Genomic DNA, 23,221 nt, shown 5'->3' with positions numbered 1-23,221 from the left:
AACAAACAAGAAAACAACAGAATAAACATCAGGAATAGTGTCCCAAGCCCCTAAAACAATAACAAGTACAGTAAAAACCGCGAGTAAGGTATTTGAAATTAACGCAAATTGAAGGAAAAATTAATTCCCAATAAAGGAAATTAACGTGAAGAAGGGGGTAACATTTCAAAATGAAGGAAATTTATCGCGACGAACACAAAGAAAAAAAAACTTGTTGAGCCTGAACAAGAACAAGTATATTTCACCACGAGTTTTCACCACCAGGCGTATATAAGAATCTGAACGCCTCTAGCGTTCTTCCCAGTTTCAGTGATACATACCGGCAGATTTCCACCCTGATGAAATTATGCCTTTCCCTAGGAGTCAAGAACGTCTGGACTGTATCGAGAATTTGGGGCAAAATAATGGAAATTAACGTTCCACTTAATTAACGGCGCGGAAATTAACTTTTACAAAAATTAGCGCGACTTAAATTAACGCAAATTTTGGAAATTCGCGTTAATTTCATGAGCGTTAATTTCCTATAATAAGGTTTCGATGCAAAAAAATGTTGGTTACTATACGCCCTCCCCCGGCCTGCCTGTACATACTCTGGGGTAGGGGGAGGGGATCCCAAGGCAGCCGGACGCGAGGGGTGGGGAAGATAAGATCGTTTTTTGGCGGGAAATCGCGCGGTACTGCTGTTTTGGGCAACCCGCGTTTTCTTGGCGGTAAAATTATTGGCATGTTGTTCACTTTGCAATTTGAATGAAAAACATGGCGAGCAAAGGAGAATATTTTTTCGTAAATATTCCTCGTTTTACCTCTTCTAAAGTTTTCTACATCATGAAAAGTTCTGACATGAATTAGGTTAACGGAAACATCCGAAATAATTGCGGAGTTGAAGATAATGTATTTTACAGAGTCTTTACAAGTCAGAAGGAGCGACCAGCTAGAAAATTAAAAGCGCTGAATTTAAAGTCGATCAAGTTCACTAAAGGGAAGGACAAAAGAAACTGTTAAAAGCTACATGGACGGAGAGAAAGCGATTGATCTTCGCAGATAATTCTCTTGTCGGTGGTTTTGGAGTATACCGCTACAAAAAACCGCTTCGTCTTCGATATTTATTGAGCTGTCGAGAGCTGGTTTCATTGAAAGCTTTGCCCTGCTGAATTGACAAGCGTTCTCCAAATATGAGGTAACAAACTTTACTGAATACACTAAGCTTAGTTTTATTGTGAAAATTTTTTTATACTTTATGAACGAAGTTCCGTTGGTTTTCGGATCTTCCCGTAAATCCATTTTCAGTTAAGCTTGATGCTATTCTCAATTTTAAGCTCTTAGCTTAGCTTCGCTTTTTTGGAAGAACTTACATTTACAGACGTTTCTATCTATACACTGTAAATAATAATTTCTTTTCAAAATTTGCGATGATTTAAGTAAGTATAGTTTATTGTGACATTTTGTTTGATTTTGACGTTATGATATCAAACGTTTTGTAAAAAGAATGTCAAATTACAAACTGCAGAAAAATTCCGCAAACAAGTCAAAACAAAAACGAGTATGAAAAAACTACTCAACGGCACTGCACAGCATGAAAACATTTAGCATTTATGCCGTTTCGTTTCCATTTTAAATTATCAATTAGTTCACCTTAAACATGATGTATATTAGTTTGTCCCAGAAACGGCTGCAACAGGTGTCCTGAAAGTAAAGTCAATTCCCGGGGGGGTACTCAAAAAAGTTTTATACGGGGAGGCTCCGCCCCAAGTTCTAACCCCTTACCCTTTTATATACCATTTTGACAGAAATTGTACCCCTTTCGTATACCTTTAACTGAAAAAAGATACCCCTTTCATATACCTAAAAGACGTGGCGTGGAGTTAAAACAGAACGTTTTCTTGTCATTTTCGTGTAGCGCTTAATAAATTAAGATAATACAGCCATAAAATTGCGTCTGTTTGAAATATTTTAATTAAAGGCCCTTTTAAATACCTAAATGACAGATTTTCATACCCTTTTATATACCTAAACTCGTGAAATCCCTACCCTTTGAAAAAACCTGAAGCCTTAAAAAGGTACCCCTTTCGGGCGGAGCCTCCCCGTATAGGCCATTATAGGGAGTACCCCCCCCCCCTCGGGAGTCAATTTGTATTTACAAACGTTCAATATGGCTAATGTGAACCTTTTTCCAGTCCTGTTATGATATAATTCAAGGTATTTACCGATTTGCCTTTGAAATAAAAAGCGATGTTACTTTTTTATAGGTCCTGGTTGAACCAGTTATCCTCAAGGCTTCGGTACACATTGGAATATTTGAGAGAAACGTCTGAAGGCCACATCAGACAGGTATGTGGAAGTCTTGAAAAATCGTCCAAATTCTTAACTCTTAAATTGCTGAAATTACTCAAAAAACTTTTTTAACCGTTTAATTGACTTTTTGGCACTACGGTGCTAAATATTTCTAAAATTTGCTAGAAATTCACTTTCTCACACTTCAGCAAGATTTCGATGAAGATTTTATGTAGAAATGTACAATATTTTACTTTGGCGCACGCACATAAAACCAATAACCAAACATTATGTCTAGACATAATGTTGTTTATGTCGAGGCATGTTCATTTGATAACCCGTTGGGAGGTTCCGTACCAGGTACAAAGTTGAATCAATAAGATTTTAGAGCGGAGTTAGCTATGTAAAAGCAGAAACAATCGCTTAATTCGTCCTTTTATTCCTCGCCATTGAAGTGTCGAGAGCTCAAGAAAATATTTTGCGACTCCATCTGAAGCAAGATGCTCAAGTCATTTGTATTATTGAGTTCTAACCTTCTCAACCCTTCGAAGTATCTTATTCAAGCAAAGCTCGCGTCAAAGGTCGTTTATCCTAGGAACGTGCATCGATATAAATATATATTTCTTCGGAACCGTTCCGATTTTTGTCCTTGCTCCGTTCCTGTTTGTTTTCTCTGCCTTCTTATTCTCGCTTCCTTCTACTCTGTACATCCTTTCTTTTGGCCTGGAAAGTTTTGATCTTTATCAAGGAAAAACCCTGGAAATGAGATCTTGATCAAGTACTGGTATATTGACCTATTTTAACCACCAATTTTGCACCAAAAACTGATCACGTTTTTTCGATTAGCTCTGTCAGAATACAGTCGATATTCAAAATGGACAGTCGTGTGGACAGATCTGTCCAACCTGTTTCAGTTGCATATCACAAGAATCTCCTGTTGTTCGTTGTTTAAAGGGTGGATAACGCTATCCGCCGGATAAATCAGTATCGGGTGGATAGCGCCGTACGTTTTGTTAAGACTTATCCTCTGGATAGTGATTTATCCGGTGGATAGCGTTATCCATACTTTAAACAACTGGGTCCTGATTGCAAATTGATGACGTCACAAGTGGTTGAATGACCATTCCTCCAAATCCCGGAAAAATCCGGGTTTAGCATAATAAGGGTTAAAGCTATGTTTATTTCATACTTCGGAAGGTTTCGTTAACTATTTCAAGAATTTTTGAAAAGTAAATTGAAATTTCCGGTGATCTTCAAACTGAAATACCGATGGAAAATAACTTCACTTATCCGGGTTCTTCTCCAAGCGCACACTCAGCGTGCTTGGTATGCGTTAATTTAGTACGCGCCTTATTGCTAGAGGGAGGAATTATTCGCAAGCAATGTCGCTTATGAGGACATTCACTTACTGTCGCGCGCGTGTACCACTGAAACAAATTCACTCACTTGTTCGCTTACAAGATCGATGTTTAAAAAGTCCGCTCATTTATGATTTCGCTCATGAGTAAGCGCACTTGCTTCCCTTTTATGAGTTTGATTACTTTATGTAAGTTCAAATTTTACCATAAAGTTGGGCAAGGAGATTGACGGAAACAGATTTAGAACCTTAGTATTTTTGCAGTGTATTTCACATAGCATAATCTTAGGCATCGTTAATAGGGATACGGTTTCCAATCGACACGATTTCAGGACCTTGAGAGCACATCGAAAACGACACGGTTTCGAAGTGTTTACACAGAACATACCCAACGGTTTCCTAAGAGCCCTTACCATTTGCATGGCCGGAAAATTAGCTATTGGTTCCTCAAATATACCCTTACGTAAAACAATTGTCGATTGCAGGTTTTTTAAATTACACCAGCTGTTTTTGTCCTGACAGAACGGGAATTAAACTACACGTCAAGAGGTATTGCGGCACAACTATCCGTTTCCAGGAGAGTTCGATTGCAAGAAAATTAAAGAACAACAGGTAATTGAGCCGAAATCGCTTTTATAATCCATAAATGTACCGTAGATGGTTTAACTGTGAGTACAAAGTTTTTTTGTTTTGCAGTATTTTCATCAAGACGAGCAACACGTCATTTGCAATGTTCAACATCTTTTAATCTTTTTGTCATTTACCGCAGTCGTGTTCCCATTTTCTTCTTCGGTGAAATTTTGAGAACTTTAAAAACATCGCTCGTACCTAGTAAACACGAATTGAAGTCGAAATCGTGCGATTTAATTTCCTATAAAAACCTTACCCATTAAATATTTACATGTTTTATTTACAAAGTTAAACGTTATGCAAATCCTGCTGTCATATTTCTTATTTCTGTGATCTCTGCGCGATGTAAGCGATCTTTCTCGAGGTTCGAATTCGATGTTAGCCGCTTCCGTGGTTTTTATGTACCTTAACACGGTGTTTTATTTCTCAATTAACATGTAGCCCTGTTCGAGGAAAAAGCCGGAATACATAGAGTCATCAAATTTATAACTATTTAAAAATACATAACATTTTAAAAATTCATAGCTATACGAACACATGTTCACCAATTTCGTCAAGAAACGACTATAAAAACGACCCATTTGGTCCTGTTTGTTTCTGGCCCCATTTGTATCAATTTGAAAAAAAGTTATCAGCTATTGCTTTCCAACATTTCTATTACGATATAGTAGTTTTATGAATGAATGAATGAAGGAAGGAAGAAAGGAAGGAAGGAAGGAAGGAAGGAAGGAAATGAAAATAAAAATTCTTAATCAGCGAAAAGCTAAAATATGGGTGATGGTTCAACCCCCGCAAGACTTCTTGATATGTTAAAAAAGAGAAAGCATCATTAATTATTGATCACAAAAAGAACAGTTCATATGTCTCTTTTGCAATATGTCTGACGGGAAAATTAGCTATAGGTTCCTTAAATATACCCTTACGTAAAACAATTGTCGATTGCAGGTTGTGCAAATTACACCAGCTGTTTTTGTCCTGACAGAACGGGAATTAAACTACACGTCAAGAGGTATTGCGGCACAACTATCCATTTCCAGGAGAGTTCGATTGCAAGAAAAGTAAAGAACAACAGGTAATTGAGCCGAAATCGCTTTTATAATCCATAAATGTGCTGTAGATGGTTTAACTGTGAGTACAAAGTTATTGTTGTTGTTGTTTTTGCAGTATTTTCATCAAGACGAGCAACACGTCATTTGCAATGTTCAACATGTTTTAATCTTTTTGTCATTTACCGCAGTCGTGTTTCCATTTTCTTCTTCGGTGAAATTTTGAGAACTTTAAAAACATCGCTCGTACCAAGTAAACACGAATTGAAGTCGAAATCGTGCGATTTCCTATAAAAACCTCACCCATTAAATATTTACATGTTTTATTTACAAAGTTAAACGTTATGCAAATCCTGCTAACTGTCATATTTCTTATTTCTGTGATCTCTGCGCGATGTAAGCGATCTTTCTCGAGGTTCGAATTCGATGTTAGCCGCTTCCGTGGTTTTTATGTACCTTAACACGGTGTTTTATTTCTCAATTAACATGTAGCCCTGTTAGAGGAAAAAGAATACATGGAGTCATCAAATTTATATACTATTTAAAAATTCATAACAATTTAAAAATTTATAGCTATACGAACACATGTTCACCAATTTCGTCAAGAAACGATTATAAAAACGACCCATTTGGTCCTGTTTGTTTCTGGCCCCATTTGTATCAATTTGAAAAAAAGTTATCAGCTATTGCTTTCCAACATTTCTAATACGATATAGTAGTTTTATGAATGAATGAATGAATGAATGAATGAATGAATGAATGAATGAATGAATGAATGAATGAATGCATGCATGAATGAATGAATGAATGAATGAGTGAATGAATGAATGAATGAATGAATGAATGAAAGAATGAAAGAATGAATGAATGAATGAATGAATGAATGAATGAATGAATGAATGAATGAATGAATGAATGAATGAATGAATGAATGAATGAATGAATGAATGAAATGAAATGAAAATAAAAATTCTTAATCAGCGAAAAGCTAAAATATGGGTGATGGTTCAACCCCCGCAAGACTTCTTGATATGTTTTAAAAAAAAGAGAAAGCATCATTAATTACTGATCACAAAAAAGAACAGTTAATATGCCTCTTTTGCAATATGTTTGACGGGAAAATTAGCTATTGGTTCCTCAAATATACCCTTACGTAAAACAATTGTCGATTGCAGGTTGTGTAAATTACGCCAGCTGTTTTTGTCCTAACAGAACGGGAATTGAACTACACGTCAAGAGGTATTGCGGCACAACTATCCATTTCCAGGAGAGTTCGATTGCAAGAAAATTAAAGAACAACAGGTAATTGAGCCGAAATCGCTTTTATAATCCATAAATGTGCTGTAGATGGTTTAACTGTGAGTACAAAGTTTTTTTGTTTTGCAGTATTTTCATCAAGACGAGCAACACGTCATTTGCAATGTTCAACATCTTTTAATCTTTTTGTCATTTACCGCAGTCGTGTTCCCATTTTCTTCTTCGGTGAAATTTTGAGAACTTTAAAAAACATCGCTCGTACCTAGTAAACACGAATTGAAGTCGAAATCGTGCGATTTCTGCGATTTCCTATAAAAACCTTACCCATTAAATATTTACATGTTTTATTTTTTACAAAGTTAAACGTTATGCAAATCCTGCTAACTGTCATATTTCTTATTTCTGTGATCTCTGCGCGATGTAAGCGATCTTTCTCGAGGTTCGAATTCGATGTTAGCCCCTTCCGTGGTTTTTAAATACCTTAACATGGTGTTTTATTTCTCAATTAACATGTAGCCCTGTTCGAGGAAAAAGAATACATGGAGTCATCAAATTTATATAACTATTTAAAAATTCATAACAATTTAAAAATTTATAGCTATACGAACACATGTTCACCAATTTCGTCAAGAAACGATTATAAAAACGACCCATTTGGTCCTGTTTGTTTCTGGCCCCATTTGTATCAATTTGAAAAAAAGTTATCAGCTATTGCTTTCCAACATTTCTAATACGATATAGTAGTTTTATGAATGAATGAATGAATGATGAAAATAAAAATTCTTAATCAGCGAAAAGCTAAAATATGGGTGATGGTTCAACACCCGCAAGACTTCTTGATATGTTAAAAAAGAGAAAGCATCATTAAATATTGATCAAAAAAAGAACAGTTTTAAATATGTCTCCGTTGCAATTAATATGTCTCCGTTACAATTGTCGATTGTAGGTAGTTTAAATTACACCAGCTGTTTTTGTCCTGACAGAACGGGAATTAAACTACACGTCAAGAGGTATTGCGGCACAACTATCCATTTCCAGAAGAGTTTGATTGAAGGAAAATTATAGAACAACAGGTAATTGAGCCAAAATGGCTTTTATAATCCATAAGTGTGCTGTAGATGGTTTAATTGTGAGTACAAAGTTGGTTTTTTTGCAGTATTTTCATCAAGACGAGCAACACGCCATTTGCAATGTTCAACATCTTTTAATCTTTTTGTCGTTTACCGCAGTCGTGTTCCCATTTTCTTCTTCGGTGAAATTTTGAGAACTTTAAAAACATCGCTCGTACCTAGTAAACATATGAAGTGGAAATTGTGCGATTTTGTATAAAAAAATTACCCATTAAAAATTTAAATTTTTTTTTTAAAAAGTTAAATTTTATTCAAATCCTTCTAATTTTAATATTTTTTATTTTTTTGTTCTCCCCCCGATATAGGGGATCTTTTTCGAGGTTCGAATTCGATGTTAGCTTAACACGGTGTTTTATTTCTCAAATAAAATGTAGCCCTGTTTGAGGAAAAAAAATACCTGGAGTCATCAAATTTATAACTATTGAAAACTTCATAACAATTTAAAAATTTATAACTATTCAACCAGATGTTCACCAATTTCTTCAAGAAACGATTATTACAGCATTAAAGACCCATTCAGCCCTGTTCTCTGTTTTTTTCCCTGGCTCCATATTTGTATTAATTTATCAGCCATTGCTTCCCTACATTTCTAATAAGATATAACACTTTTATTTAAAAACTCACTTACAAACGCCTCGCAGAGTATTCATGGGGAACAGGGGTGGGGGTGGGTGGAGCAGCTTAGCGTTTTGGGGCCTGGGGCGAACTACATTGCGCCGCCTGCATAAGAAGCATGTGCAAAAGCACAAAAACCGGTTGCTAAAGTAATATATCTTGCGACAGCGGAACTTTCGCCGAACACAGAACCTTCGTCCTCTATTGCGTAAGACCGACAGTACTGCGGAACTGTTAAAGACGGTGAATTTCGCTTAAGATTTGAGTGAAAGCTGCAGTGGGCAAAATTTCCGCATCACCTCCTACTTCATTATGCGTGCATCCAGTTTCTTGTTAAAAGAAAACAATAGCCCAAATGAAACAATACAGTGCCCTTAAAAATAACACGTAATGTTCAACTATTTTTCAGCAGTTTTAAATTGCTGTTTGCAAATTTAATTCCGAAAAAAAAAACGTTTCCCGCCTGTGAAAACAAAACACCGCCTTGAGGGAAAAAGATAATTTAGGTTTTATGTAGTCTAGTCTTTAGGCGTTCTCCTCCTGCATTGGGCGAGCGCGAAGTTCACGTAAGGGCCTGGGAACTGGTTAGGGGGTTGGTGTTCCGCACCGTATCATTCGGTGACGTCACAAAATTTCGCGCAAAATCGGTGAGCGGGGAGAGGATTTTATGGAGAACGAATTATTTTTCGCGCCTCTCTCACGACTTTAATGCTGCCTTTCCAGATATTTAACTAAAAGAAACAAACAGAATTTGAAAGCTGCAATAGGAAAATTTTCTCGACGTTTCCAGATTTCAACATGATAGATAAAAGCGCGAAATTATACAGCGATGATGTCATTCTTAGCAACAGGATAAATGACAACTTTTCGTCACTGTTTCCAGACATCACAAAGTTGAAAAGGGAAAATACTGGCTTGCCCCTCCTGCTCCCCAAGATGGGTAACACCGCTACCTGAAGTGAAGTCCGAATTGATAACCGATGTGTGTGGAGAAAAATAGCAGGCGGCGGCTGCTATTGAGACTAGCCACAGCCTGTGATCTATGGGAATTCATAAATGGCGGACTCTTGAGAGAAAAAAACCTGGCACTTAGGCATAAAAATGAGGCGTTTCAAGATAAACAACGTTTTTTAAAGCAAAAAGGTAAATATTACACGGGTTCTAAAGCTCCCTTCTTTTGAACGGCGCAATAGATTGTCTTTTAGGCCACATACAAGGCAGGCCACAATAGAATTGAAGGGTAACATTGTTAAAGAAATTGATGTAAACAAAATAAACAAGGATAGGAAAGAGTTCCAAAAGTGAAAGTTGATGTGAAATCGAAACCTCACTGTTATCGATGTCGTGCCAATACACACGAATCAGCCGAGTGTTACTTAGCTTCAAGAATGGAACATGCCGGATTGCCGGAAAGTGGGAAACTGGGCCATAACCAAAATGTTTGCCGCTTGGGAAAGAGTAAAAACTTTCCCGGAATATGAAAGGAGGGGAACCCCAACCTACATTCCTTTGAGGTGGATGATGATCGCGATGATGACAGCTTGGTTGCATCCCTAGAGGTCAACAGTGTTAACCAGAGGGCAGTTGATGATTTTATCTGTGTGACACCAAGGGTTAATGGCCACACCCACAGAAAAAGGAACTAGACACAGATTCAGCGATATCCACACTTCCTTTGCAGAAGTTGAAGGAAACGTTCCTAGGCGCATCGCTGGTGGACACTAACGCTGTTCTGAAACCTACTCAGGAGAGAATATAGTACCGAAAGGCAAACTACTCGTTCGTGTGAAACACAGCAACTAAGTCAGCGACTTGACATTGTATGTAGTGAGGACAGGGGCTTGCGTTGTTTGGAGGAGATTGGCTACACCAGATACAACTTAATTTGAAACGGATCTGTGCTACTTCTAAAGAACAGCCGACACAAGACAGCCAAAAAAAATTAGACAAACTCCAATTACAGTGAAGTTTTTAAGGATGAAATGGGTACTCTCATGTCAACCAAAGCGAACCTCACGTTGAAGGAAGGCAGTCAACCAAAGTAGTTTTCCAAAGCAAGGCCTCCCCTACGCACTGAAACCTACGGTCAAGGTAGAGTGAAACACCTAAAAAACGAGACATATTGCACAAGGTCATATTCAGCGACTGTTCGACGCCTGTTTTACCAGTAGCCAAGCCCGACTGTAAGATCATTGTAAAGCCCCAACTTTAGGCAGAGAAGTACCTACTCCCACGTCGATGACATCTTCGCTAAGCTGGAAAGAGAGCAGAAGTTCAGCTAGATTGATCTCAGACTGGCATACTATCAGATGGAGGTAGAGAAAGAGTCACAAGAGTACTTGACGATTAACACCCATCAGGGGTTGTACCGATGTAACCGCCTGGTATTCGGGACCACTTCATCCCAAGCAATTTGGCAGAGATCAGTGGATCAAATCTTAGAAGGAGTATCTAGTTAACATGAATTGTATCTAGTATCTAGAACTAGTTGCATCTTAGACGACACGATTATCGCAGGAAAGGTTGACAAAGAACACCTTGACCACCTGGTTGAAGTACTGAAGAGGCTGTAGGATTACGCAAGACTCAAAAGAAAGTTGATGCAGTCGTAAATGCCCAAAGGCCACAGAACGTACAGCAATTCCGTTCACTCTTACGGCTGGTAAACTACTACCACGAGTTCTTGTCAAACCTTTCCACCACGCTCAATCTCCTTATGGTCCGATTTGCATGGAAAGACGTTTTCGCATGCGACAAGCTTACGACAGGCCTACGGTATAACTAAGAAGCATTTACACACGCTTGCTTCTGTCTTAAGGATGTGATAGATTCATTTACACGACGCAATTCATGTTGCAGTCATGGCGTGAGTGTGTTGCATGCGATAAACGTAACAAAATCATACCGTCTCATTCGCCCCACTGGACACTTGGAAGAAGGCCGGCAAACAATGGGGTTGGACCACAGAGTGACACAGCCTTCATCTCAGTAAAGAAGCTCCTCACATCAGATATGGTGGTGGTACAGATATGGTGCTTACCTAGCATGATACAAACCGGCAATTGAGACTAGCATGCGACGCTTCACCGGTAGGAATTTTGGGGCAGTTTTATCGTATATCATGGAGGATGGCTCAAACCGACCCATGGCCTTTGCATCACGTACTCTAACCAAAGAAGAAAGGAATTACTTCCAAATCGATAAAGAAGCTCTAGCCCTGGTTTAAGGAGTCAATCAGTTCCACTTTAGCTGTTTGGCCGCCGTTTGACACTCGTGGCAGATCATGTGCCCCAGACCTCAATTCGTGGGACCATCCATAGGAACAATGCTTCTGGTTGTCGTGGACACACATTCAAAATGGCCCGAAGTGGTACCGATGACCACTAGAAGCGCCATCAGAACAATGGAGAAAATGACAAAGCTATTCGCTACACGCGGCTCCCCAGAACAGCTTGTTAGCGATAATGGGCGCCAATTCATAACAGATGAACTCAGAGCACGTATGAAAAGCAATGGTATTAGCTACAAATAAAGTGGCTGAAAGTTTTGTACAGACATTCAAGCAAGCTCTCCGTGCAACACTGACTGAAAAGAAATTTATCTCTTGGAAGCTGCAAACTTCCTGATGGCCTATAGAACAATACCACAGGCAATGATTGGAGAGATGCCAGCTGTGCTTTTCATGGGAAGAAATTTCAGGACAAGACTTGATATACTGAAGCGTTACCTATGGAAGCGAGTGGAAAACAAACAGCAAGATCAAGAGTTGCGGTCAAGTCACAGCCCTGCTCGCAAACTGAATGTAAGTCAAACCATCGTCGCTCCAAACTACGGAGATGGAAACAAGTAGGTTTGCGAAAATATCACAGTCCACTCTGGATCCTTGTCCTATGAAGTAAGAGTCACACCCAATACAGTATGGGACGACATGTTGACCTACTTATCTTGTTGTATCGATCCGCCATGTTTGATAAAACCCTTGTTGTGTTTGTACACCAAGTCTGATTTACTCCGCGAGACACAACAATATAGATCGCTTAATAAGGAAAGTTCGATTTTAAATGCGGAAGAGGGGAATGCAATTCGTACCTCTTGACGAGTATTAAGCCAGAATTGAGTTTTATGACGGTATTCCTTTTCTCTGATATTGAACAGAAGCAGTTAACAAACTGCTCTGTCTAGAAAACTGTAAATTACTCCAAAAACGTGTTTGCAATCGGACTTAAGCGTCAAAGGCAACATTTTGATCGATTGTTGCATTCATACAGGCCGAAGTGGAATTAAATCCGTGACTGAAGTTCACCAGCTCCTTAATGACCTAAAGTATACATAACTATAAAGAAGAATGTCAGTTAAACATCGCCTTGATTTTTGAGTAAGATTTTGGGTTGAGAGTTATGGCTGATTGCCTTTTCCTTTGTATATTGACAACTTAGGCTTCTCTTGATCTCGTAAGGTGAGGGGGTGAAATAAAAAAAAGACGATACCGCAGGATTTTCCCGAATTAAATCGATATCTGCTTTATAAGTTTTCAGCAGTAAGGATGCTCTGCTACTTTTGCACAAAATATTGAAATCTTCATTGCCAAAAATCAATTCATAACGTGATCTTTAGATCTCTTGCGATTCTGCCAGATGTCTTAGCAACATGTAGAAAATGGCGCGTGAGCTTCGTGCCTTGGAATTAACCCCCGCAAGATATGTTAAAAAAGAGAAAGCATCATTAATTATTGATCACAAAAAGAACAGTTAATATGTCTCCGTTGCAATTAATATGTCTCCGTTACAATTGTCGATTGTCGATTGTTGTGCAAATTACACCAGCTGTCTTTGTCCTGACAGAACGGGAATTGAACTACACGTCAAGAGGTATTGCGGCACAACTATCCATTTCCAGAAGAGTTTGATTGCAAGAAAATTATAGGACAGCAGGTAATTGAGCCAAAATGGCTTTTATAATCCATAAATGTGCTGCAGATGGTTTAACTGTGAGTATATTAAAGTTGTTCTTTTTGACGTATTTTCACCAAGACGAGCGATACGTCAACTGTAATGTTGATCATCTTTTGATGATCTTTTTGTCGTTTAACGCAGTCATATTCCTATTTCTTCGCCGTTTCGTTTTCATGTTGTATTATAATCTGCGAACAGGCGTGAGAGGCCGATAAAATTTTGAGAACTGTATGTTTGATTTCCAATTAATCGCAAAAATGTTTCAAATTGTAATTTTTGTATGGTGATATTAAATGGACCGAGATACAAACACGACCTTGATGAAATCACCTCAAATGACACCTTAATGTGTATTTAACTTATCTTTCGGCGCCGTGAAAGTTTTGTAGAGTTTCTTCATCACCATTTGGAGAACAGGATTTTTTCTTACGACCACTCCTGTTATAATTTTTGAGTAAATTTCGATTTTTAACTCTTTTTTAAAATCTTAAAAACGGCTCGATAGATTTTTTTCACGAGTTTTTCCAGCTTAAGGTAACTTAACTGAATTTTGCTTCAAAAATTCGCTAAAAAGATTATCAGCCGCATTGGGAACCAGTCACGCAAATCACACAAACGCCGGTGCTTGCGTGATTCCTCTGCGTTTAAATAATTTCCCCGATTCCAAAAATGAACTCAAAACGCTTGAATGACAAGCAAAAAATAATTCATTTCTCGCTAATAACAGAACTGGCTCCTGTTTTAATAACACGAGTTACATAAACATCAAGAATAAAATGTTCAATACACAAACGACTTAGAGTAATTTATAACGAGGCAACAGATAACTCGCATCAGTTAATAACTCTTATCGGACAACGACAAGTGTACGTCTCAAAACGAAACTAATGTAAACTTCAAAAGCCTAAAATTAAAAGACCCATCTAAACGTGAAGAAATGGAAGAAACGTAAAAAAATGTTTCAGTTTTATTTTCATTTAAGATGAGGCCAAAAAAACTTTTCGAAAAGCATTTTAGTTTCGAAAGTCTTGTAGCCATGAAATCGTGCATGTCTGAGCTGTGCGAAGTTTAGATATTTACGTTTACAATTGCACGTGTCAGCACGTATTAAATGAACCAGTTTAGGGAAACTTTTCGGCTTATCGATCACTTTTGCAAATTTTAGAACTTCAGAAAATTGTGTTTTGATGTTAATTAATTTATTAGACTGGTCATTAGGCTCTACAAACATTTCATTTCTTTTCACATGTGCATCTCAGCTTAATCGAAGTTAATGTTCGGTTTTACTGAGCGGGGAGAGGTAGCACGTAAAATTACTTCCGGATTACGTGACACGAGATGACTTGACGCAAAACAAAATCGTGCTGTCTCGAACTCGTGTTTTTTCCAGTGAGCTGAAACGTTTGTTAAATCACGTTACATCAAGCGAAGCTGCATGTATCTCAAACCTGCTATCAGTAAGTCACAATCTCACTTCATTTCCCTTTTTTGAATGTTCTTTTTTCATGGGAGTTACATGAATGAGTCATTGATAGCTTGTGCTCTCGGACTAAGTAGAGCGATTTTTTTTACCACCAGAATAAAGTGTAATAATTTTTGATCCCCTTTTGCATTTAGGAAAATTTCTTTTGTAAATAATCAACCTCGTTCCCTGGAAGAGAGACCCTGGGATTGAGGTTGTGCTGAATGCGTTTAAAGGACCTTTCTGTCAGCACGTTTACCGTTAATGCATAAATTGATTGCGGTTTGATATTAGAATGGAGTGAGTGAGTGAGTGAGGGAATGAATGAGCGAGTGAGGGAAATTGAGAGTCATTTTTGGCTCATTCTTGTGCGCAAGCGCAAAGAAGGAGGTATTAGAGTGAAGCGCATGTGGACGGAAGTTGTCATGTGTAGACAAAAAATGTGTGAGCAAAAAATGTGTAGACGGAAGTGGTATAGACGGAAGTTGTAGAACGGAAGTAATTTTACGTGCTTTTCCTCCGCTGTCAGTAAAAGTCAAAAATAACTTCTAATTGAAGCTCAGATACACAAGTGTAAAGAAATGAAACCATAGTTCAGTGTAATAAATAAATTTACATCAAATCACAATTTCTGAACTTCTAAAAAGTGCAACGTGGATCAAGACACCGTGGAGGGTTCATTTTAACATGCGCTGATACACGCAATCAAAGCTTCATTTTAACGTGCGCTGACACACGCAACTCCCGTCCCTCCAGGCAGCGGGAAGTAATTTTACATGCTATTCTCCCCCTGTTAGTAAAAAATCAAAAAATAACTTCCATGAAGCATATGCAGATATACATGTGAAAAGAAATAAAATTTTTGTTTAGTGTAATAAATAAATTAACATTAACATAAAATAACAATCTCGAAACTTCTTAAAAGTGCAACGTGGATCACTGAGAAGCCGAAATGTTGATACCTTGGAGGTTAGTTAGGCGAAGTTCTTTTGCATTCAATTTCATTTGCCCTCGAGCGGTAATTCTTCTTCCGTGGGAGCAAATCGTCACGAAAAGCTCCTGTCTTTGGTTGCTCTTCTAAGTGCTTGTATTGGTGAAAAATATACCAAGTCAACAATAAGGTACTAAATATAGCTAGAGTGTTTACATTACAATTGAACACAAAAAGGGCTCTCTTTACATTTTTCAACAATAAATCGCTTTAATCGAACATCAAAGCATTTTCAGTCGTCAGATATTTCTATTCGTACTAAATGTCAAGCGGGTTACGCTTGCCATGTTTCGGCTCACTGTATTAAAACCCACGATTTCCTCGATCGCTGTACGTTTTTGTCTCATGTCACGTCATCTCGTGTCACGTCATCCGTTTTTCATCTTTTTGAGGCGAGTAGAAAGACGATGTATTCGTGCGCATCTTTCGCTGCTATTGTTTGCCAGTGGATCCGTCCTGACAGAAAGGTAATTCAAAATGCAATTAAAGCAACAAACTATCTTTCTCCTTTGTTTCACGTGTGTATCTGAGCTTCAAAGATGTTATTTGTTACTTTTACTTTGTCAGTGCGTTTTAAAATGAACCCGTTTAGGGTCCCCTAAGATGTACACAGCTCGGCATCTTGATCAACGTTGCATTTTTTAGAAGTTTAAAAATTTATGACTTGATGTTAATTAACAAAGATTACATTTTTGTTTACATAAGTATCTGAGCTTTATTTTGACTTTACACAAGGGGGCTGCATGAGTATATTTCCATTGCCCCCTCTCCCCCCCCCCCCCGCTTCCCCCGAATCATCCATTTCAAGAATGAGCCGCCTCCAAGGGCCCTTTGATTAATACCTCATTGCCATTCGGTAAAAATGAGACCACTCTCTGAAACAATGGTGTATTGCAAATCAAATATAAAAGAACAAAACAAATTTGTATGTTTGGATTCGAAATAATCGCAAAACATTTCAAACCGTACTTTCTGCATGATAATAGTAAACTAGCCGCGACACAGACACTGCTTTGAAAAAAAATACTTTAAAGTAACGCCAGAAGGTGTATTTAACTTACCTTTTCGCGCTGTTAAAGTTTTGTTGATTTCCTTTTTGGCGATTTGGAGAATTGGATTTTTTCTTACCGTTGCTACCATAACAATTTTAAGTAATTTTCAGTTTTGAGCATTCGAATTCGATGTTAGCTTAAAGGAGCTAGGTCAAGGACAACTCATTTTGAAAAAATTGGCAAAGTTTTTCAATATCGTCTTTCCAAATTTGTCTTAACTTTATCTTTCGGAACCATTATTGGTTATTTTCGCCTTTTTATTACTTCTTTGTTGTCTTCTATGTTAAAAAACTATTATTTTGAGGTTTTCTTCAATTTCAAAGGAATCAGAAAAATCACTTAATGCACCGTGACATCGCTACTTTAACACGGTAGTTTATTTCTCAATTACCACGTAGTCCTGTTTAAGGAGAAAAAATACATGAAGTCATGAAATTTATAACTATTCAAAAATTCAACACAATTTAAAAATTTATAACTATTCAACCAGATGTTCGCCAATTTCGTCAAGAAACGATTATAACTCAGAGACTCAAAGAACAGTGCAGAATGCAGTGGAGTCGACAATTGAAAGTACATGTTTTATTTTTCATGTTTATTTGCTTTATTTTACTTTCAATAGACCTTATCACGGTTTTCGACGCCATTTTAACGAGTAAGCAAAGCGGGTAGAAATTACAGCGTTTGTATGGGAATCCGACGGCAAATATCTTTTACAAAAATCGAATTCTGGACAACTTATGAATTTTAAAGTTAAAATACTAGGCCAGAGTTTTTATTCGCCGAGTTTGAAGGATGTAGCTTGGCTAGAAATCGTTCAGTTACGTTTTTAATTTCCCATACATTTGGCTTTTATTTTCCCGCGAACCGCGTCAATCATGCGGAAAAAAATCTAGACAAATATGTATGGGAAATTAAAAACAGCTTTCAGTGGCATTTGAGAAGTCGCGTGATTGATTCGAAGCACGAAAATAGAGCACATCTGACTGCGAGATTCGGTACGTAATTCCCCTTTTCGTGATGACGCGTCTCCCGTGCCTTGACATATCTTTGCTGGGTTTGCAATTTTCGTTTTGATTTCAAAAATAAACTCAAAACACTTGTATAACACACGAAAAATAATTCATTTTTCATTTAAAAATAGTTTGGACATGTAAATTCGCAACGTGAATGTTTAGTGCTAGCTCCGAGCCAAACGCTTGAATGACATTAAAAAAAATTAAATGCTTCACACAAAACAGAGAGAAGGGTATTCGTTTTCATTTCTGAAGTCGGGTTTCAATGCAAACGGTGGTAAACGTATGTAACACGACACTTTTGTTTATTTCACTCATGTAACATGATACTTTTGTTTTTTCTTGAAAATGTACGTATCACGATGCTTCTGTTTTTCTCGAAAACACCATGCCTCCATTTAACACGCTCAACAGTCATTAATCGAAAAGTAATAAACGAAGTAATAAACGAATCAAATCAAAAACCATTTTGTGGGAAAGTTTTTCAATGTGCAGTACACCTGGATTATTTGTTCCCTGGTTGTTGAGAAATTTTCTCCGAAAATCGCGGTAAGGCATTATATGCCGTATGTAACAGATAGTAAGATGACTTTAAAGTAGACATCAGGTTTTGGTTTAACAGTTAGGAAATGCATAGATCTTAGTAAGTTTAGCTTCTGGATGTATGACTTAATGAGAGCGTTTACATGAGTATTCCATTTGAGTTCATTATCCAGTTGAACGCCCAAACATCTGGAGGAAGTCACCAGTTTTATCGGATTACCTCCAAGTGATACCTGCTGTAGAGGTCCAATGAAATGCCGGCCTCGGGATAGCATCATATACTCGGTCTTCAGGGACGGCGGAGCAATTTTCCAAGTGGGGGGGCTGACTAGTGACTGGAAGTGGGGGGCTTAAAATACTTTTCTCTTAGTAAGTCTTTATTTTTTCGGAAATTCTGGGGGGGCTAAAGCCCCCCCAGCCCCCCCGGCTCCGCCGTGCCTGGTCTTCCCTAGATTTGGAGTTAGCTGAGCTGGTTTTTGCAGCACCACTTGTATAATCTCTCTAGAATAGTTTAGCTCCTGGGGGGGAAGCAACTTCCCATACATTTTCTTATATGAAATCTGAGCGATGCTCTCACAACTTGCAAAGCAATCATCGGGGCGTAGTCAGCGGATGTCTCTAAGGCGCATGAGCAGCTCCTTTCTTTGTGAACTTGCTAAAACAATGACAAGGTTTTCTAAGTTTTGCCTTTAAAGCAGCGAAAATTTCTCCGAAAAGGTTGTTTTTGTCAATATGTGGTGTTTCTTATGAAATAAAACCATCATGGAAATGGTAATGAAAACGTGGCGATCGAATATTCCCGCGCCGGTCGCAGCTATCGTTCTTGCTCTATTGTTTCGAGGTTGTTTGTTGACTTGGTCGTTCTTTGTTTTACCTCATTTACAATCCCCATGTGGGTCAGTTGAAAATTGTGGTACAATCATTTGCATTTCAGCACTAAAAAGTAGCACGGCATCACAAAATTCTAGGTTCCTATAACTAGACGACCATGACGAAATTTTCGGATAAACACACTGCTTTTAGATTTTTAGTTAAGAGAATTGAACCCCTTTATAATAAGTGATGCCACGGTATGGTAGTTGTGATTGCTATAGCTTCCATTTCGCGGGAAAAGATTGCCTGTTGCATCATCGTCCAAAAACCGCTGACTTCATCGTGAATTGATCGCGTTGCAAGTTGTGAGAGCATCGCTACTCGGTCCCAGACCTCGTTTCTATCCCTCCCCCCCCCCCCCCCCTCGTTTAGCTTCTCTGTAATCTTTTCATGCGTCCCCGGGCATGCGTCTGTGCGGATGCATAAATGGTAGTGTCGTCCGCGTACATATGTAAGACCCCTTCTCCTTCAGTTACATCTGGGAGGTCATTGCAGAATAGTGAAAATAGAGACGGACCCAGTACGGATCCTTGAAGAACCCCGTACTTTACCATTCTCCTTTCTGATGTATAGCAATTAACAATTGTTACCTGAGATCGGTTTGTCAGGTAGTCTCTGATCCATGACCATAGGTCTCCTGCAATACCAAGGCTTTGTAGTTTCTGTAGAAGAAGAGAGTGAGACAGTGTCAAACGCCTTCCGGAAGTCCAAAAATACTACACCCACTACGAGATTGTTGTCGAGTGCTTGCCTCCAGTCCTCAGTCATTTTGATCAATAGATGTTCAGTTGACATGCCCTTCTTGGTTGTTATTTGCAAGGTCATGTGTGCTAACATGTGAAGTAACTGTAGCTGCGTCACAGGACTCCATTATCTTACCAGGCACACTAAGAAGTGAGATCGGTCGATAGTTTAATTTATCTGTCTCGTCATTGTTCTTGTATACAGAGGACACGTTAGCGGATTTCCACATTACTGGAATCGTATTGTTTAACGCACTTAATTTAAATATTGACAGCAGTGATGGCATGATCGCATTTCTTGCTAGCTTGAGGAGCTTTTTTATATCCAATTATCTACAGGCCAGGTGGTGGGCTCTCCGCCAACCGAAAGGAACAATAAAATGCATCGAATGATAATGGGAATTATTGTTTACAAAGGGAGTGGCAGGGTTACACCCCATATAGCGAAAATTGTTACAAAACATTGGCAGTGAATGTTGTGGAAAAATAATAAATTCGTAATATGGCCTATTTGTTTTCTATGAACTTCCGGTGGACTAATTTCTGTTTCTTCTTTAAAACAAGTAGTCCAGGAGGATTTTATAGGCAGTATTGCTTACTAGTTCACTTACATATACCCTATTCTGCTTACAATTTATTCCTTATTGGGAATTACATTCATGAAATTTTAAACCACTCTCTCGAATAAAGAAATTGTCTAGAAAACATGAAGCAGAGTGATCAACCTTATGTCACTTTTCCAGACTTAATTTTGCTTTCTTTTGTCCTGGTCACTGAAACAGCTCGAGATAGGAATATTTATGTGCAAGGCATGATTGCTAGATTGCAGGTTTAGTTTTGACTACACCCTGGCGTACTCGTTATCCTGACACTTCGCAATTTAATATTATATTGTTATCATAATTGTGTAATTCGCATTTTTTGGTAAGTTGTTTGTTTGTTTGTTTCTTTTATTTATTTATTTTAATTTATTTATTTTTCCTATCAAAGGTCAAGATGAATTCGCTGGTCTTCCTGATGATTTTGCTGTTCGCCATTCCATGTGCAGGTATGTCTAGCAATTCATCTTAGCATCGAGGCGAGTGAATTTTTCGCCCCCAAGCGAGCAGAGATTGGCGATCAGCGGTTCCCCGTCCCACAGACTATTTACTGACCAAAAAACCGAGTTAGCTAATGCTTACTGTTTACTGATGAACCAACAAGCCAATCTAAAGAAATTGACAATATGCTAACGGCCGTCTAGTCAGTCGGCAGAATATCGCATGTTATGAAAAGTGATCCTGTTGTAATCTTGTAAAATAGAACGACCTTTTAAATTTTTATTTTTATTCAAGCATCTGCAGAATTCAGATCTGCGTGATGGCAAAAGGCGGCGATATGCAGGCTGGATTATTTGTTTTATTCATTTTCATGAAATGTTCTCATTTTTATTCAATAACTGGAAACTTGCCGAGTCAATCGGTTTCGCTGTGGAAATGGCAAGTGTACTTATGTGCATTGGCGCTGTGATGGATGGAATAACTGTGGTGATAATACAAAGGAACAGTGCAGTTTAGTTGCTAGTATATAATAGTTTGCGCGAATTTATCATTCTTAAGCCCCATCAGAGATCAAATATTGTAATTTCTCCTCGAAATACCAATAAACTCGAACCATGCTACAGATGAAGGTCATGAGAATAAAGAAACTAAACTCAGAAATTGTCTAAATTACGTGTTATCAAAATATCTTAACTTGTGCCTAGTAAAGTAAGGTTTTTTATAGTCATATTGGGGCCTAACGATTAAAACTTGTAATAGAACAAAGAACGTCAACTAAATGTTACATATGAAATGAGCCGAGAGATTAACGAGCAGCAGAGCCAAACGCTACACCTGTTTGGTGACAGTAAACCGAGTCAACAAATGTTGACTATATGATGACGGGCCTTATAGTCGCCGAAAATTTACAATCTACTGACAAGCCAGCCCCCCCCCCCCCCACCAAAAATATTGATAGATTCTTCTATTATTGATTGCATCAAACAAAGTTTTTTTTTTGCAACCTGATAAGCCTGGTCTTACGCGATGGCAAATTAAAAGCGGCGATACGCAGGCTTATTTATTCGTTTCATTAGTTTAAGTGATTTTTTTGAGTTTGGTTCTCATCCTTGCTCCGAGGGTTTTTCGCCGGGTTCTCCGGTTTTCCTCCCCCTTCACAAAAAACGAACCTTCCAAATTCCAATTTGATCTGGAATCAGTGGGATCAAGAAGAGCCACTGTTGCGGCGAATGTTTGTTTGTTAGCCGCGCCCCAAGGGAGTAAATTAGTTGCACGTCGCACGGGACTTTTACTCATTAGTATCCTAGTATTCGCGTGAAGTTGAAAGACTTTAGTATTCGTTTTTCGCTTGTGGACAGTTTTTCGCTAGTCGTTCGAATAGAAGACATCGTATCGTTTCGTTTCGTTTTTAACGATATTCGTATTAGTCAATCGGAGTCGTTGTAACACAAATTGGTCCTTTGTGCCGGATTAAAATGCTCTAGCGTTTTTCGCGTCGATATCGGATGGGCGAGAAAGACGGAGTCGCTGACGGAGAAAACGTAGCCGTCGGAATCGAGAAGGCAGATGACATTGAGTCATGGGCATCACGACAAATTGAGTATCTTCATCGAAGGAGAGCAGCCTTCAAAGGAGTGATTACGAAAAACACCAAGAAAGCCAAGGATATCGTTGCCAGGAATGGCAGTCGAACAGTTATTCGATGTGTAAAGGAACGTGTGTCTCAAGCGTTCCAAAACGCAAATCAAACAACACAAGATATTATTGCCTTGCAAGGTGACAATGTACATCGGCGAGTTGAAGCGGAAGAGTGGTTGGATCAATTACGGAGCGAATTCGAGGATATCCTCGACACAATTGAAGAGTTCTTGGAACGTCGTGCAGATGAACCTCCATCAGTTTTCGGAGATTTTACCGTCGATCGATTGAGCGATGTCGACGAAAAAGCCAGTCAGCGTTCTGAGGTGTCTGATGGTTCGCTTGCCTCTAGTGCAGCAGAGAAGCTTGCAAAGGCGTAGATAGCTGCTTTAAAGGCGAAACGAGAGAAAAAAAGATTGAAAGAAGAATTGAATTTGCAAGAAAAAGCAGCGCAAATTAAGATTCAACAGGAAAAAGACGAGGCCGAACGCTTGAAGATGGAAGCCGAATTATTGGCGAAATGTGCGGGTTCCAAAGTCAAGAAAACTGAGAAGCCTTCTCAAAAAGGTAGTAAGAGGACCTCTGATTCGGAGAAAACAGAGAGC

At 38.5% G+C, this 23,221-nt stretch overlaps 1 long non-coding RNA gene across 5 annotated transcripts; it reads left to right on the top strand.

The window, feature by feature from the left end:
- Positions 1-755: 755 nt before the first annotated feature.
- LOC144629333 (uncharacterized) lies at positions 756-21,583 on the top strand. 5 transcript variants are annotated; one of them, XR_013566354.1, is made up of 7 exons: positions 756-1,177; positions 2,247-2,328; positions 5,204-5,330; positions 6,480-6,606; positions 7,508-7,603; positions 13,208-13,237; positions 20,929-21,583. It is a non-coding gene; the product is annotated as an uncharacterized LOC144629333 (long non-coding RNA). The 5 variants fall into 5 exon arrangements; XR_013566357.1 differs by lacking the exons at positions 13,208-13,237; positions 20,929-21,583 and adding an exon at positions 4,114-4,240 and having other exon boundaries at positions 7,508-7,630; XR_013566356.1 differs by lacking the exons at positions 13,208-13,237; positions 20,929-21,583 and having other exon boundaries at positions 7,545-7,634.
- Positions 21,584-23,221: the final 1,638 nt, after the last annotated feature.

This window comes from Oculina patagonica, chromosome 10 (genome assembly GCF_052425735.1).
Source record: "Oculina patagonica isolate OP01 chromosome 10, crgOcupat, whole genome shotgun sequence".
NCBI classification, from domain to species: domain Eukaryota; kingdom Metazoa; phylum Cnidaria; class Anthozoa; order Scleractinia; family Oculinidae; genus Oculina; species Oculina patagonica.
The sequence above is the reverse complement of the archived record's forward strand: the minus strand, read 5'-3'. Positions and strand labels throughout refer to the sequence as shown.